This window comes from Stigmatopora argus, chromosome 8, assembly GCF_051989625.1.
Source record: "Stigmatopora argus isolate UIUO_Sarg chromosome 8, RoL_Sarg_1.0, whole genome shotgun sequence".
In the NCBI taxonomy this organism is placed as follows: domain Eukaryota; kingdom Metazoa; phylum Chordata; class Actinopteri; order Syngnathiformes; family Syngnathidae; genus Stigmatopora; species Stigmatopora argus.
In genome coordinates, this window is record NC_135394.1 from 2,715,558 (window position 1) to 2,730,485 (window position 14,928).

A 14,928-nucleotide genomic window follows, 5' to 3' on the forward strand; every position below is an offset into this window, starting at 1 on the left:
TGCATTTGTATGTTTAAGGCTTGTATAAGTAACACACATTGGTTTGTACTGAATTTTTTTTTTAATAAAATGGAGAGAATATGTACAGTACTGTAGAGAGAGAGAGAGATTTATGTATTAGAAACTGGCCAAAAGAAGCGACCTAATGACGATTGCACAGTTTTCTTCTTTTTTTCATCATAAATGGTGCTGTAGCACTGTATGGCATCATTCAATTGATTTGCAAACTTTGTGCAACGTTCAATATTTGGGTCCTGCTGCTCGATCTTTCTGTTTATAAATGGTACTGACGGTCGAACGATTCAATGCCCGTGAAACGCTCACCACTCTCACGCGCATCAAGCTTCGTTATTATTGCCACTCGTTTCAAATGAAATGGCTTGCCTCTTCCTTGCAACTCCCTCAAGAGAAGCCTTTAGCTTTTTACCAACCATATTCAATATTGGATGCATGAGATATTTAATGATACAAATGAAAAAGGTTCTTTGCACACTGGAGATACATTCACACACTTCCGCATTGCAACGAAGAAGAAGGTAGATGCTGGGTGAGCTGAGCTCTCACAGCGCCAGGCGTCGGTATTAGCGGCGGAAAGAAGTACTACTCCGAAAAAGGCGCAAAATACAAAATTGGACTTGCGAACATTTTTGGACTTAAACGCAATTTGCAGACATGTTCGTATGTACCGTTGTTCGTAAGTTGAATGTTCGTAAGTAGGGGAGCGTCTGTATATGAAAAATGAACCAGGCTGTGACAAATTTTTCACAGCGTGATTTCAACATTTCGCATCTGTAGAATAAACAGGTAATCAATGGAATGATGGGTATACATAGTGCAATGGCTAAGAATCAGACCCAGACCTCTTGCATGGCAAGCAAGAATTCTACCACTGAACTACCAATGCCTGTCAAACAGTTGCGAGAACTGGTCAAACTTCCTTGAAAATTCAAAGATGACGTTCTTGAAACTTTCTGAACCAATGAAGCAGGATGTGACAAACTTTTCGCAGCATGTATTCGTTATTTCGTATCTATAGAATAAATAGGTAATCAATCAGCAAATGGGTATAGACATTGCATTGGCTGGGAACCAGACCAAGGCCTCTCGCATGGCAAGCGAGAATTCTACCACTGAACTACCAATGCCTGTTAAAATAAATGCGAGAACTGGTCAAACTTCCTTGAAAATTCAAAGATGACGTTCTTGCAATTATATGAAAGAATGACGCAGGCTGTGACAAAATTTTCACAGCATATCTTCGTTATCTCGCATCTGTAGAATAACCAGGTTAATCATTCGGCTAATGGGTATTTATAGTGCATTGGCTGGAAATCAGACCCAGGCCTCTCGCATGGAAAGCAAGAATTCTACCACTGAACTAACAATACAATATCCAATATCAGACTGTTGCGAGAACTGGTCAAACTTTCTTGAAAATTCAAAGATGACATTCTTAAAACTATATAAAACAATGAAGCAGGCTGTGACAATTTCTTCACAACATGTCTAAGTTATTTTCGCATCTGTAGAATAAACAGGTTATCAATCATCTAATAAATATAGACAGTGCATCGGCTGGGAATCAGAGACAGACCTCTCGCATTGCAAGCAAGAATTCTACCACTGAATTACCAATGCCTGTCAAATAATAGCGAGAACTGGTCAGACTTCCTTAAAAATTCAAAGATGACGTTCTTGCAACTACATGAAACAATGAAGCAGGCTGTGACAAACTTTTCGCAGTATGTCTTCGTTGTTTGCATCTGTAGAATAAACAGGTTATCAATCATCTAATAAATATAGACAGTGCATTGGCTGGGAATCGGACAAAGGCCTCCCGCATGGCAAGCGAGAATTCTACCACTGAACTACCAATGCCTGTCAAACAGTTTGGAGAACTGGTCAAACTTGCTTGAAAATTCAAAGATGACGTTTTTGCATTGATATGAAACAATGAAGCAGGCTGTGACAAATTTTTCGCAACATGTCTTTGTCATTTGGCATCTTTAGAATAAACAAGTAAACAATCGGCCAATGTGTATTTCCAGTGCATTGGCTGGGAATCGGACCCAGGCCTCGCGCATGGGAAGCGAGAATTCTACCACTGAACTACCAATGCCTGTCAAACCCTTGCAAGAACTGGTCAAACTTCCTTGAAAATTCAAAGATGACGTTCTTGCTACTATATAAAAGAGTGAAGCAGGCTGTGACATTTTTTTCACAAAATGTCTTCGTTATTTCGCATCTGTAGAATAAACTGGTAAGCAGTCAGCTAATGGGTATACGCAGTGCATTGGCTGGGAATCGGACCCAGGCCTCTCGCATGGCAAGCGAGAATTCTACCACTGAACTACCAATGCCTGTCAAAAAGTTGCGAGAACTGGTCAAACTTCCTTTAAAATTAAAAGATGACGTTCTTGCAACTACACGAAACAATGAAGCAGACCGTGACAAACTTTTCGAAGCATGTCTGCGTTATTTCGCATCTGTAGAATAAACAGGTTATCAAGCATCTGATGAGTATAGGCAGTGCATTGACTGGGAATCGGACACAGGCCTCCCACATGGCAAGCGAGAATTCTACCACTAAACTACCAATGCCTGTAAAATAACAGCGAGAACTGGTCAAACTTCCTTGAAAATTCAAAGATGACGTTTTTGCATTTATATGAAACAATGAAGCAGGCTGTGACAAATTTTTCGCAACATGTCTTTGTCATTTGGCATCTGTAGAACGAACAGGTAATCAAGCATCTGATGAGTATAGACAGTGCATTGGCTGGGAATCGGACGAAGGCCTCTCGCATGGGAAGCGAGAATTCTACCACTGAACTACCAATGCCTGTCAAACCCTTGCAAGAACTGGTCAAACTTCCTTGAAAATTCAAAGATGACGTTCCTTCAACTATATAAAAGAATGAAGCAGGCTGTGATAATGTTTTCACAAGATGTCTTCGTTATTTCGCATCTGTAGAATAAACTTGTAAGCAGTCAGCTAATGGGTATACGCAGTGCATTGGCTGGGAATCGGACCCAGGCCTCTCGCATGGCAAGCGAGAATTCTACCACTGAACTACCAATGCCTGTCAAATACTTGTGAGAACTGGTCAAACTTCCTTGAAAATTCAAAGATGACGTTTTTGCATTTATATGAAACAATGAAGCAGGCTGTGACAAATTTTTCGCAACATGTCTTTGTCATTTGGAATCTGTAGAATAATCAAGTAAGCAAACGGCCAATGCGTATTTCCAGTGCATTGGCTTGGAATCGGACCCAGGCCTCTCGCATGGGAAACGAGAATGCTACCTCTGAACTACCAATGCCTGTCAAACCCTTGCAAGAACTGGTCAAACTTCCTTGAAAATTCAAAGATGACGTTCTTGCAACTATATAAAAGAATGAAGCAGGCTGTGATAATGTTTTCACAACATGTCTACGTTATTTCGCATCTGTAGAATAAACTGGTAAGCAGTCAGCTAATGGGTATACGCAGTGGATTGGCTGGGAATCGGACCCAGGCCTCTCGCATGGCAAGCGAGAATTCGACCACTGAACTACCAATGCCTGTCAAATAGTTGTGAGAACTGGTCAAACTTCCTTGAAAATTCAAAGATGACGTTTTTGCATTTATATGAAACAATGAAGCAGGCTGTGACATTTTTTTCGCAACATGTCTTTGTCATTTGGCATCTGTAGAATAAACAGATAAGCAATCGGCCAATGCGTATTTCCAGTGCATTGGCTGGGAATTGGACCCAGGCCTCTCGCATGGGAAGCGAGAATTCTACCACTGAACTACCAATGCCTGTCAAACCTATGCAATAACTGGTCAAACTTCCTTGAAAATTCAAAGATGACGTTCAGGCAACTATATAAAAGAATGAAGCAGGCTGTGACATTTTTTTCGCAACATGTCTTTGTCATTTGGCATCTGTAGAATAAACAGATAAGCAATCGGCCAATGCGTATTTCCAGTGCATTGGCTGGGAATCGGACCCAAGCCTCTCGCATGAGAAGCGAGAATTCTACCACTGAACTACCAATGCCTGTCAAATAACATCCAGAACTGGTCAAACTTCCTTGAAAATTCAAAGATGACGTTCAGGCAACTATATAAAAGAATGAAGCAGGCTGTGACAAATTTTTCGCAACATGTCTTTGTCATTTGGCATCTTTAGAATAAACAAGTAAACAATCGGCCAATGTGTATTTCCAGTGCAATGGCTGGGAATCGGACCCAGGCCTCGCGCATGGGAAGCGAGAATTCTACCACTGAACTACCAATGCCTGTCAAACCCTTGCATGAACTGGTCAAACTTCCTTGAAAATTCAAAGATGACGTTCTAGCAACTATATAAAAGAATGAAGCAGGCTGTGACAATTTTTTCACGTCTTCAATATTTCGCATCTGTAGAATAAACTGGTAAGCAGTCAGCTAATGGGTATACGCAGTGCATTGGCTAGGAATCGGACCCAGGCCTCTCGCATGGGAAGCGAGAATTCTACCACTGAAGTACCAATGCCTGTCAAATATTTTAGAGAACTGGTCAAACTTCCTTGAAAATTCAAAGATGACGTTTTTGCATTTGTATGAAACAATGAAGCAGGCTGTGACAAATTTTTCGCAACATGTCTTTGTCATTTGGCATCTGTAGAATAAACAAGTAAACAATCGGCCAATGAGTATGGACGGTGCATTGGCTGGGAATCGGACCCAGGCCTCTCGCATGGCAAGCGAGAATTCTACCACTAAAATACCAATGCCTGTAAAATAACAGCGAGAACTGGTCAAACTTCCTTGAAAATTCAAAGATGACGTTCTTGCAACTACATGAAACAATGAAGCAGGCTGTGACAAACTTTTTGCAGTATGTCTGCGTTATTTCACATCTGTAGAATGAACAGGTAATAAAGCATCTGATGAGTACAGACAGTGCATTGGCTGGGAATCTAACCAGGGCTCTCGCATGGCAAGCGAGAATTCTACCACTGAACTACCAATGCCTGTCAAACCCATGCAATAACTGGTCAAACTTCCTTGAAAATTCAAAGATGACGTTTTTGCATTTATATCAAACAATGAAGCAGGCTGTGATAAACTTTTCGCAGTATGTCTTTGTCATTTGGCATCTGTAGAATAATCAAGCAGGCAATCGGCCAATGCGTATTTCCAGTGCATTGGGTGGGAATCGGACCCAGGCCTCGCGCATGGGAAGCGAGAATTCTACCACTGAACTACCAATGCCTGTCAAACCCTTGCAAGTACTGGTCAAACTTCCTTGAAAATTCAAAGATGACGTTCTTGCAATTACATGAAACAATGAAGCAGGCTCTGAAAAACTTTTCGCAGTATGTCTGCGTTATTTCGCATCTGTAGAATGAACAGGTAATCAAGCATCTGATGAGTATAGACAGTGCATTGGCTGGGAATCGGACCAAGGCCTCTCGCATGGGAAGCGAGAATTCTACCACTAAACTACCAATGCCTGTAAAATAACATCGAGAACTGGTCAAAATTCCTTGAAAATTCAAAGATGACGTTCTTGCAACTACATGAAACAATGAAGCAGGCTGTGACAAACTTTTCGCAGTATGTCTGCGTTATTTCGCGTCTGTAGAATGAACAGGTAATCAAGCATCTGATGAGTATAGACAGTGCATTGGCTGGGAATCGGACCCAGGCCTCTCGCATGGCAAGCGAGAATTCTACCACTGAATTACCAATGCCTGCCAAATAGCTGTGAGAACTGGTCAAAATTCCTTGAAAATTCAAAGATGACGTTCCATTTTATTCTTTGTTGGCATCGGTGAGGCAAACCTTTCGCAGTCGCCGGGAGTTGGTTGCGCTCGGGAGGTGATGCGATGTATCCATCACGGCAGAATGCCAGCAAGTCTGAAACTATCACTTGGTTGGGCTCTTGCCTGAGAAAAGTGCACTTTGCGGAGAAGCACCTTCAATTTCGTCATATGCAGCTGGGTATGATGACAATTTGGCTTTTGTCTAGTCAATGATGATGACAAGCCTAAGTCTGATTTTATTTATGTTATTTTGCATTTATATGAAACAATGAAGCAGGCTGTGACAAATTTTTCACAACATGTCTTTGTCATTTGGGATCTGTAGACTAATCAAGTAAGCAATCGGCCAATGCGTATTTCCAGTGCAATGGCTGGGAATCGGACCGAGGCCTCTCGCATGGGAAGCGAGAATTCTACCACTGAACTACCAATGCCTGGCAAATCCTTGCAAGAACTGGTCAAACTTCCTTGAAAATTCAAAGATGACGTTCTTGCAACTATATAAAAGAATGAAGCAGGCTGTGACATTTTTTTCACAACATGTCTTCGTTATTTCGCATCTGTAGAATAAACTGGTAAGCAGTCAGCTAATGGGTGTACGCAATGCATTGGCTGGGAATAAGACCCAGGCCTCTCGCATGGCAAGCGAGAATTCTACCACTGAACTACCAATGCCTGTCAGACATTTGCGAGAACTGGTCAAACTTCCTTGAAAATTCAAAGTTGACGTTCTTGCAACTATATAAAAGAATGAAGCAGGCTGTGACAAACTTCTCGCAGCATGTCTGCGTTATTTCGCATCTGTAGAATAAACAGGTAATCAAGCATCTGATGAGTATAGACAGTGCATTGGCTGGGAATCGGACCCAGGCCTCTCGCATGGCAAGCGAGAATTCTACCACTGAACTACCAATGCCTGTCAAATAGTTACGAGAACTGGTCAAACTTCCTTGAAAATTTAAAGATGACGTTTTTGCATTTATATGAAACAATGAAGCAGGCTGGGACATTTTTTTCACAACATGTCTTCGTTATTTCGCATCTGTAGAATGAACTGGTAAGCAGCCAACGAATGGGTATACGCAATGCATTGGCTGGGAATCGGACCCAGGCCTCTCGCATGGCAAGCGAGAATTCTACCACTGAACTACCAATGCCTGTCAAAAAGTTGCGAGAACTGGTCAAACTTCCTTTAAAATTCAAAGATGACGTTCTTGTGTTTGTATGAAACAATGAAGCAGGGTGTGACAAATTTTCCACAGCATGTCTGCGTTATTTCGCATCTGTAGAATAAACAGGTAATCAAGCATCTGATGTGTATAGACAGTGCATTGGCTGGGAATCGGACCCAGGCCTCTCGCATGGCAAGCGAGAATTCTACCACTAAACTACCAATGCCTGTAAAATAACAGTGAGAACTGGTCAAACTTCCTTGAAAATTCAAAGATGACGTTCTTGCAACTACATGAAACAATGAAGCAGGCTGTGACAAACTTTTCGCAGTATGTCTGCGTTATTTCGCATCTGTAGAATGAATAGGCAATCAAGCATCTGATGAGTATAGACAGTGCATTGGCTGGGAATCGGACCCAGGCCTCTCGCATGGTAAGCGAGAATTCTACTACTGAACTACCAATGCTTGTCAAAAAGTTGCGAGAACTGGTCAAACTTCCTTTAAAATTCAAAGATGACGTTCTTGTGTTTATATGAAACAATGAAGCAGGGTGTGACAAATTTTCCACAGCATGGCTGCGTTATTTCGCATCTGTAGAATAAACAGGTAATCAAGCATCTGATGAGTATAGACAGTGCATTGGCTGGGAATCGGACCCAGGCCTCTTGCATGGCAAGCGAGAATTCTACCACTAAACTACCAATGCCTGTAAAATAACATGGAGAACTGGTCAAACTTCCTTGAAAATTCAAAGATGACGTTCTTGCAACTACATGAAACCATTAAGCAGGCTGTGACAAACTTTTCGCAGCATGTCTGCGTTATTTCGCATCTGTAGAATAAACAGGTAATCAAGCATCTGATGAGTATAGACAGTGCATTGGCTAGGAATCGGACCCAGGCCTCTCGCATGGCAAGCGAGATTTCTACCACTGAACTACCAATGCCTGTCAAAAGGTTGCGAGAACTGGTCAAACTCCCTTTAAAATTCAAAGATGACGTTCTTGTGTTTATATGAAACAATGAAGCAGGGTGTGACAAATTTTCCACAGCATGTCTGCGTTATTTCGCATCTGTAGAATAAACAGGTAATCAAGCATCTGATGAGTATAGACAGTGCATTGGCTGGGAATCGGACCCAGGCCTCTCGCATGGCAAGCGAGAATTCTACCACTAAACTACCAATGCCTGTAAAATAACATCGAGAACTGGTCAAACTTCCTTGAAAATTCAAAGATGACGTTCTTGCAACTACATGAAACCATTAAGCAGGCTGTGACAAAGTTTTCGCAGCATGTCTGCGTTATTTCGCATCTGTAGAATAAACAGATAATCAAGCATCTGATGAGTATAGACAGTGCATTGGCTGGGAATCGGACCCAGGCCTCTCGCATGGCAAGCGAGAATTCTACCACTAAACTACCAATGCCTGTAAAATAACAGTGAGAACTGTTCAAACTTCCTTGAAAATTCAAAGATGACGTTCTTGCAACTACATGAAACAATGAAGCAGGCTGTGACAAACTTTTCGCAGTATGTCTGCGTTATTTCGCATCTGTAGAATGAACAGGTAATCAAGCATCTGATGAGTATAGACAGTGCATTGGCTGGGAATCGGACCCAGGCCTCTCGCATGGCAAGCGAGAATTCTACCACTGAACTACCAACGCCTGTCAAATAGTTGCGAGAACTGGTCAAACTTCCTTGAAAATTCAAAGATTACGTTTTTGCATTTATATGAAACAATGAAGCAGGCTGGGACATTTTTTTCACAACATGTCTTCGTTATTTCGCATCTGTAGAATAAACTGGTAAGCAGTCAGCTAATGGGTATACGCAATGCATTGGCTGGGAATCGGACCCAGGCCTCTCGCATGGCAAGCGAGAATTCTACCGCCGAACTACCAATGCCTGTCAAAAAGTTGCGAGAACTGGTCAAACTTCCTTTAAAATTCAAAGATGACGTTCTTGTGTTTATATGAAACAATGAAGCAGGGTGTGACAAATTTTCCACAGCATGTCTGCGTTATTTCGCATCTGTAGAATGAACAGGTAATCAAGCATCTGATGAGTATAGACAGTGCATTGGCTGGGAATCGGACCCAGGCCTCTCGCATGGCAAGCGAGATTTCTACCACTGAACTACCAATGCCTGTCAAATAGATGCGAGAACTGGTCAAACTTCCTTGAAAATTCAAAGATGACTGTTGGAATAATGATTCAAACCTTTTAAATCATTATTAGTAATATTTAATTAAAAAAGGAAAAACATCTTTCAACAAATTCTGCTTACAACTTGCAAGGAGATGCCTTGTGACGTCGTCTCAGTCCACAATGCATTCTGAATTGCAGTAACTGAATCATTGTATTTAATCGCGACATTCGAAAAACATGTTTATGTAATCAGTACAATAACACCCTAGATGTTTAGAAAAATAACAGTGTGAGGAATGCATTATAAGGTAAACAAAGTAGTATTATAATGTAAACAAAGTATTCTAAAGTAAACCAAGCAGGATTATAATGTAAACAAAGCAGTATTATAATGTAAGCAAAGCCGTATTTTCAGATCTGCTGCTGGAGTCTCGTCATAACAGTCTCATTGGGTCCTGCCGGAGAAGTGTCCGAAACAATGTGTCCTCGAGCTTTGGCCTTGAGGAGACGATGATGTGGAGGAAAAATGTCCATGTTCCCATGACTGTTTATAGCCTTACTACTTATTTAAAAAAATGCTTACAACACATATAGAATTTTCCATAATAATTCTAACAATGACGTTTTTGCATTTATATGAAACAATGAAAAAGGCTGGGACATTTTTTTCACAACATGTCTTCGTTATTTCGCATCTGTAGAATAAACTGGTAAGCAATCAGCTAATGGGTATACGCAATGCATTGGCTGGGAATCGGACCCAGGCCTCTCGCATGGGAAGCGAGAATTCTACCACTGAACTACCAACGCCTGTGAGAATTCTACCACTGAACTACCAACGCCTGTCAAAAAGTTGCGAGAACTGGTCAAACTTCCTTTAAAATTCAAAGATGATGTTCTTGTGTTTATATGAAACAATGAAGCAGGGTGTGACAAATTTTCCACAGCATGTCTGCGTTATTTCGCATCTGTAGAATAAACAGGTAATCAAGCATCTGATGAGTATAGACAGTGCATTGGCTGGGAATCGGACCCAGGCCTCTCGCATGGCAAGCGAGAATTCTACCACTAAACTACCAATGCCTGTAAAATGACATCGAGAACTGGTCAAAATTCCTTGAAAATTCAAAGATGACGTTCTTGCAACTACATGAAAGCATTAAGCAGGCTGTGACAAACTTTTCGCAGCATGTCTGCGTTATTTCGCATCTGTAGAATAAACAGGTAATCAAGCATCTGATGAGTATAGACAGTCCATTGGCTGGGAATCGGACCCAGGCCTCTCGCATGGCAAGCGAGAATTCTACCACTAAACTACCAATGCCTGTAAAATAGCAGTGAGAACTGGTCAAACTTCCTTGAAAATTCAAAGATGACGTTCTTGCAACTACATGAAACAATGAAGCAGGCTGTGACAAACTTTTCGCAGTATGTCTGCGTTATTTCGCATCTGTAGAATGAACAGGTAATCAAGCATCTGATGAGTATAGACAGTGCATTGGCTGGGAATCGGACCTAGGCCTCTCGCATGGCAAGCGAGAATTCTACCACTGAACTACCAATGCCTGTCAAATAGTTGCGAGAACTGGTCAAACTTCCTTGAAAATTCAAAGATGACGTTTTTGCATTTATATGAAACAGTGAAGCAGGCTGGGACATTTTTTTCACAACATGTCTTCGTTATTTCGCATGTGTAGAATAAACTGGTAAGCAGTCAGCTAATGGGTATACACAATGCATTGGCTGGGAATCGGACCCAGGGCTGTCGCATGGCAAGCGAGAATTCTACCACTGAACTACCAATGCCTGTCAAAAAGTTGCGAGAACTGGTCAAACTTCCTTTAAAATTCAAAGATGACGTTCTCGTGTTTATATGAAACAATGAAGCAGGGTGTGACAAATTTTCCACAGCATGTCTGCGTTATTTCGCATCTGTAGAATAAACAGGTAATCAAGCATCTGATGAGTATAGACAGTGCATTGGCTGGGAATCGGACCCAGGCCTCTCGCATGGCAAGCGAGAATTCTACCACTAAACTACCAATGCCTGTAAAATAACATGGAGAACTGGTCAAACTTCCTTGAAAATTCAAAGATGACGTTCTTGCAACTACATGAAACAATGAAGCAGGCTGTGACAAACTTTTCGCAGTAGGTCTGCGTTATTTCGCATCTCTAGAATGAACAGGTAATCAAACATCTGATGAGTATAGACAGTGCATTGGCTGGGAATCGGACCCAGGCCTCTCGCATGGCAAGCGAGAATTCTACCACTGAACTACCAATGCCTGTCAAATAGTTGCGAGAACTGGTCAAACTTCCTTGAAAATTCAAAGATGACGTTTTTGCATTTATATGAAACAATGAAGCAAGCTGGGACATTTTTTTCACAACATGTCTTCGTTATTTCACATCTGTAGAATAAACTGGTAAGCAGTCAGCTAATGGGTATACGCAATGCATTGGCTGGGAATCGGACCCAGGCCTCTCGCATGGCAAGCGAGAATTCTACCACTGAACTACCAATGCCTGTCAAAAAGTTGCGAGAACTGGTCAAACTTCCTTTAAAATTCAAAGATGACGTTCTTGTGTTTGTATGAAACAATGAAGCAGGGTGTGACAAATTTTCCACAGCATGTCTGCGTTATTTCGCATCTGTAGAATAAACAGGTAATCAAGCATCTGATGTGTATAGACAGTGCATTGGCTGGGAATCGGACCCAGGCCTCTCGCATGGCAAGCGAGAATTCTACCACTAAACTACCAATGCCTGTAAAATAACAGTGAGAACTGGTCAAACTTCCTTGAAAATTCAAAGATGACGTTCTTGCAACTACATGAAACAATGAAGCAGGCTGTGACAAACTTTTCGCAGTATGTCTGCGTTATTTCGCATCTGTAGAATGAATAGGCAATCAAGCATCTGATGAGTATAGACAGTGCATTGGCTGGGAATCGGACCCAGGCCTCTCGCATGGTAAGCGAGAATTCTACTACTGAACTACCAATGCTTGTCAAAAAGTTGCGAGAACTGGTCAAACTTCCTTTAAAATTCAAAGATGACGTTCTTGTGTTTATATGAAACAATGAAGCAGGGTGTGACAAATTTTCCACAGCATGGCTGCGTTATTTCGCATCTGTAGAATAAACAGGTAATCAAGCATCTGATGAGTATAGACAGTGCATTGGCTGGGAATCGGACCCAGGCCTCTTGCATGGCAAGCGAGAATTCTACCACTAAACTACCAATGCCTGTAAAATAACATGGAGAACTGGTCAAACTTCCTTGAAAATTCAAAGATGACGTTCTTGCAACTACATGAAACCATTAAGCAGGCTGTGACAAACTTTTCGCAGCATGTCTGCGTTATTTCGCATCTGTAGAATAAACAGGTAATCAAGCATCTGATGAGTATAGACAGTGCATTGGCTAGGAATCGGACCCAGGCCTCTCGCATGGCAAGCGAGATTTCTACCACTGAACTACCAATGCCTGTCAAAAGGTTGCGAGAACTGGTCAAACTCCCTTTAAAATTCAAAGATGACGTTCTTGTGTTTATATGAAACAATGAAGCAGGGTGTGACAAATTTTCCACAGCATGTCTGCGTTATTTCGCATCTGTAGAATAAACAGGTAATCAAGCATCTGATGAGTATAGACAGTGCATTGGCTGGGAATCGGACCCAGGCCTCTCGCATGGCAAGCGAGAATTCTACCACTAAACTACCAATGCCTGTAAAATAACATCGAGAACTGGTCAAACTTCCTTGAAAATTCAAAGATGACGTTCTTGCAACTACATGAAACCATTAAGCAGGCTGTGACAAAGTTTTCGCAGCATGTCTGCGTTATTTCGCATCTGTAGAATAAACAGATAATCAAGCATCTGATGAGTATAGACAGTGCATTGGCTGGGAATCGGACCCAGGCCTCTCGCATGGCAAGCGAGAATTCTACCACTAAACTACCAATGCCTGTAAAATAACAGTGAGAACTGTTCAAACTTCCTTGAAAATTCAAAGATGACGTTCTTGCAACTACATGAAACAATGAAGCAGGCTGTGACAAACTTTTCGCAGTATGTCTGCGTTATTTCGCATCTGTAGAATGAACAGGTAATCAAGCATCTGATGAGTATAGACAGTGCATTGGCTGGGAATCGGACCCAGGCCTCTCGCATGGCAAGCGAGAATTCTACCACTGAACTACCAACGCCTGTCAAATAGTTGCGAGAACTGGTCAAACTTCCTTGAAAATTCAAAGATTACGTTTTTGCATTTATATGAAACAATGAAGCAGGCTGGGACATTTTTTTCACAACATGTCTTCGTTATTTCGCATCTGTAGAATAAACTGGTAAGCAGTCAGCTAATGGGTATACGCAATGCATTGGCTGGGAATCGGACCCAGGCCTCTCGCATGGCAAGCGAGAATTCTACCGCCGAACTACCAATGCCTGTCAAAAAGTTGCGAGAACTGGTCAAACTTCCTTTAAAATTCAAAGATGACGTTCTTGTGTTTATATGAAACAATGAAGCAGGGTGTGACAAATTTTCCACAGCATGTCTGCGTTATTTCGCATCTGTAGAATGAACAGGTAATCAAGCATCTGATGAGTATAGACAGTGCATTGGCTGGGAATCGGACCCAGGCCTCTCGCATGGCAAGCGAGATTTCTACCACTGAACTACCAATGCCTGTCAAATAGATGCGAGAACTGGTCAAACTTCCTTGAAAATTCAAAGATGACTGTTGGAATAATGATTCAAACCTTTTAAATCATTATTAGTAATATTTAATTAAAAAAGGAAAAACATCTTTCAACAAATTCTGCTTACAACTTGCAAGGAGATGCCTTGTGACGTCGTCTCAGTCCACAATGCATTCTGAATTGCAGTAACTGAATCATTGTATTTAATCGCGACATTCGAAAAACATGTTTATGTAATCAGTACAATAACACCCTAGATGTTTAGAAAAATAACAGTGTGAGGAATGCATTATAAGGTAAACAAAGTAGTATTATAATGTAAACAAAGTATTCTAAAGTAAACCAAGCAGGATTATAATGTAAACAAAGCAGTATTATAATGTAAGCAAAGCCGTATTTTCAGATCTGCTGCTGGAGTCTCGTCATAACAGTCTCATTGGGTCCTGCCGGAGAAGTGTCCGAAACAATGTGTCCTCGAGCTTTGGCCTTGAGGAGACGATGATGTGGAGGAAAAATGTCCATGTTCCCATGACTGTTTATAGCCTTACTACTTATTTAAAAAAATGCTTACAACACATATAGAATTTTCCATAATAATTCTAACAATGACGTTTTTGCATTTATATGAAACAATGAAAAAGGCTGGGACATTTTTTTCACAACATGTCTTCGTTATTTCGCATCTGTAGAATAAACTGGTAAGCAATCAGCTAATGGGTATACGCAATGCATTGGCTGGGAATCGGACCCAGGCCTCTCGCATGGGAAGCGAGAATTCTACCACTGAACTACCAACGCCTGTGAGAATTCTACCACTGAACTACCAACGCCTGTCAAAAAGTTGCGAGAACTGGTCAAACTTCCTTTAAAATTCAAAGATGATGTTCTTGTGTTTATATGAAACAATGAAGCAGGGTGTGACAAATTTTCCACAGCATGTCTGCGTTATTTCGCATCTGTAGAATAAACAGGTAATCAAGCATCTGATGAGTATAGACAGTGCATTGGCTGGGAATCGGACCCAGGCCTCTCGCATGGCAAGCGAGAATTCTACCACTAAACTACCAATGCCTGTAAAATGACATCGA

The 14,928-nt window shown here is 41.4% G+C and overlaps 30 non-coding genes across 30 annotated transcripts; all 30 read right to left on the reverse strand.

The window, feature by feature from the left end:
• Positions 1–2,048: 2,048 nt before the first annotated feature.
• On the reverse strand, positions 2,049–2,119 carry trnag-ccc (transfer RNA glycine (anticodon CCC)). The gene has a single exon. It is a non-coding gene; the product is annotated as a tRNA-Gly (tRNA).
• A 170-nt stretch (positions 2,120–2,289) lies between these two features.
• On the reverse strand, positions 2,290–2,360 carry trnag-gcc (transfer RNA glycine (anticodon GCC)). The gene has a single exon. It is a non-coding gene; the product is annotated as a tRNA-Gly (tRNA).
• Positions 2,361–3,012: 652 nt separating this feature from the next.
• Positions 3,013–3,083, reverse strand: trnag-gcc (transfer RNA glycine (anticodon GCC)). The gene has a single exon. It is a non-coding gene; the product is annotated as a tRNA-Gly (tRNA).
• Positions 3,084–3,735: 652 nt separating this feature from the next.
• trnag-ccc (transfer RNA glycine (anticodon CCC)) lies at positions 3,736–3,806 on the reverse strand. Its single transcript has one exon. It is a non-coding gene; the product is annotated as a tRNA-Gly (tRNA).
• Positions 3,807–3,976: 170 nt separating this feature from the next.
• On the reverse strand, positions 3,977–4,047 carry trnae-cuc (transfer RNA glutamic acid (anticodon CUC)). The gene has a single exon. It is a non-coding gene; the product is annotated as a tRNA-Glu (tRNA).
• Positions 4,048–4,217: 170 nt separating this feature from the next.
• trnag-ccc (transfer RNA glycine (anticodon CCC)) lies at positions 4,218–4,288 on the reverse strand. The gene has a single exon. It is a non-coding gene; the product is annotated as a tRNA-Gly (tRNA).
• Positions 4,289–4,453: 165 nt separating this feature from the next.
• Positions 4,454–4,524, reverse strand: trnag-ccc (transfer RNA glycine (anticodon CCC)). Its single transcript has one exon. It is a non-coding gene; the product is annotated as a tRNA-Gly (tRNA).
• Positions 4,525–5,175: 651 nt separating this feature from the next.
• Positions 5,176–5,246, reverse strand: trnag-ccc (transfer RNA glycine (anticodon CCC)). Its single transcript has one exon. It is a non-coding gene; the product is annotated as a tRNA-Gly (tRNA).
• Positions 5,247–5,416: 170 nt separating this feature from the next.
• trnag-ccc (transfer RNA glycine (anticodon CCC)) lies at positions 5,417–5,487 on the reverse strand. The gene has a single exon. It is a non-coding gene; the product is annotated as a tRNA-Gly (tRNA).
• Positions 5,488–5,657: 170 nt separating this feature from the next.
• On the reverse strand, positions 5,658–5,728 carry trnag-gcc (transfer RNA glycine (anticodon GCC)). Its single transcript has one exon. It is a non-coding gene; the product is annotated as a tRNA-Gly (tRNA).
• A 435-nt stretch (positions 5,729–6,163) lies between these two features.
• On the reverse strand, positions 6,164–6,234 carry trnag-ccc (transfer RNA glycine (anticodon CCC)). Its single transcript has one exon. It is a non-coding gene; the product is annotated as a tRNA-Gly (tRNA).
• A 411-nt stretch (positions 6,235–6,645) lies between these two features.
• trnag-gcc (transfer RNA glycine (anticodon GCC)) lies at positions 6,646–6,716 on the reverse strand. The gene has a single exon. It is a non-coding gene; the product is annotated as a tRNA-Gly (tRNA).
• A 170-nt stretch (positions 6,717–6,886) lies between these two features.
• trnag-gcc (transfer RNA glycine (anticodon GCC)) lies at positions 6,887–6,957 on the reverse strand. The gene has a single exon. It is a non-coding gene; the product is annotated as a tRNA-Gly (tRNA).
• Positions 6,958–7,127: 170 nt separating this feature from the next.
• trnag-gcc (transfer RNA glycine (anticodon GCC)) lies at positions 7,128–7,198 on the reverse strand. Its single transcript has one exon. It is a non-coding gene; the product is annotated as a tRNA-Gly (tRNA).
• Positions 7,199–7,368: 170 nt separating this feature from the next.
• On the reverse strand, positions 7,369–7,439 carry trnag-acc (transfer RNA glycine (anticodon ACC)). The gene has a single exon. It is a non-coding gene; the product is annotated as a tRNA-Gly (tRNA).
• A 652-nt stretch (positions 7,440–8,091) lies between these two features.
• On the reverse strand, positions 8,092–8,162 carry trnag-gcc (transfer RNA glycine (anticodon GCC)). Its single transcript has one exon. It is a non-coding gene; the product is annotated as a tRNA-Gly (tRNA).
• Positions 8,163–8,332: 170 nt separating this feature from the next.
• On the reverse strand, positions 8,333–8,403 carry trnag-gcc (transfer RNA glycine (anticodon GCC)). Its single transcript has one exon. It is a non-coding gene; the product is annotated as a tRNA-Gly (tRNA).
• Positions 8,404–8,573: 170 nt separating this feature from the next.
• trnag-gcc (transfer RNA glycine (anticodon GCC)) lies at positions 8,574–8,644 on the reverse strand. The gene has a single exon. It is a non-coding gene; the product is annotated as a tRNA-Gly (tRNA).
• A 1,223-nt stretch (positions 8,645–9,867) lies between these two features.
• On the reverse strand, positions 9,868–9,938 carry trnag-ccc (transfer RNA glycine (anticodon CCC)). Its single transcript has one exon. It is a non-coding gene; the product is annotated as a tRNA-Gly (tRNA).
• A 202-nt stretch (positions 9,939–10,140) lies between these two features.
• Positions 10,141–10,211, reverse strand: trnag-gcc (transfer RNA glycine (anticodon GCC)). Its single transcript has one exon. It is a non-coding gene; the product is annotated as a tRNA-Gly (tRNA).
• An 893-nt stretch (positions 10,212–11,104) lies between these two features.
• On the reverse strand, positions 11,105–11,175 carry trnag-gcc (transfer RNA glycine (anticodon GCC)). Its single transcript has one exon. It is a non-coding gene; the product is annotated as a tRNA-Gly (tRNA).
• A 170-nt stretch (positions 11,176–11,345) lies between these two features.
• On the reverse strand, positions 11,346–11,416 carry trnag-gcc (transfer RNA glycine (anticodon GCC)). The gene has a single exon. It is a non-coding gene; the product is annotated as a tRNA-Gly (tRNA).
• A 170-nt stretch (positions 11,417–11,586) lies between these two features.
• trnag-gcc (transfer RNA glycine (anticodon GCC)) lies at positions 11,587–11,657 on the reverse strand. Its single transcript has one exon. It is a non-coding gene; the product is annotated as a tRNA-Gly (tRNA).
• A 170-nt stretch (positions 11,658–11,827) lies between these two features.
• On the reverse strand, positions 11,828–11,898 carry trnag-gcc (transfer RNA glycine (anticodon GCC)). The gene has a single exon. It is a non-coding gene; the product is annotated as a tRNA-Gly (tRNA).
• A 170-nt stretch (positions 11,899–12,068) lies between these two features.
• On the reverse strand, positions 12,069–12,139 carry trnag-acc (transfer RNA glycine (anticodon ACC)). The gene has a single exon. It is a non-coding gene; the product is annotated as a tRNA-Gly (tRNA).
• A 652-nt stretch (positions 12,140–12,791) lies between these two features.
• On the reverse strand, positions 12,792–12,862 carry trnag-gcc (transfer RNA glycine (anticodon GCC)). The gene has a single exon. It is a non-coding gene; the product is annotated as a tRNA-Gly (tRNA).
• A 170-nt stretch (positions 12,863–13,032) lies between these two features.
• trnag-gcc (transfer RNA glycine (anticodon GCC)) lies at positions 13,033–13,103 on the reverse strand. Its single transcript has one exon. It is a non-coding gene; the product is annotated as a tRNA-Gly (tRNA).
• Positions 13,104–13,273: 170 nt separating this feature from the next.
• trnag-gcc (transfer RNA glycine (anticodon GCC)) lies at positions 13,274–13,344 on the reverse strand. Its single transcript has one exon. It is a non-coding gene; the product is annotated as a tRNA-Gly (tRNA).
• A 1,223-nt stretch (positions 13,345–14,567) lies between these two features.
• On the reverse strand, positions 14,568–14,638 carry trnag-ccc (transfer RNA glycine (anticodon CCC)). Its single transcript has one exon. It is a non-coding gene; the product is annotated as a tRNA-Gly (tRNA).
• Positions 14,639–14,840: 202 nt separating this feature from the next.
• trnag-gcc (transfer RNA glycine (anticodon GCC)) lies at positions 14,841–14,911 on the reverse strand. The gene has a single exon. It is a non-coding gene; the product is annotated as a tRNA-Gly (tRNA).
• Positions 14,912–14,928: the final 17 nt, after the last annotated feature.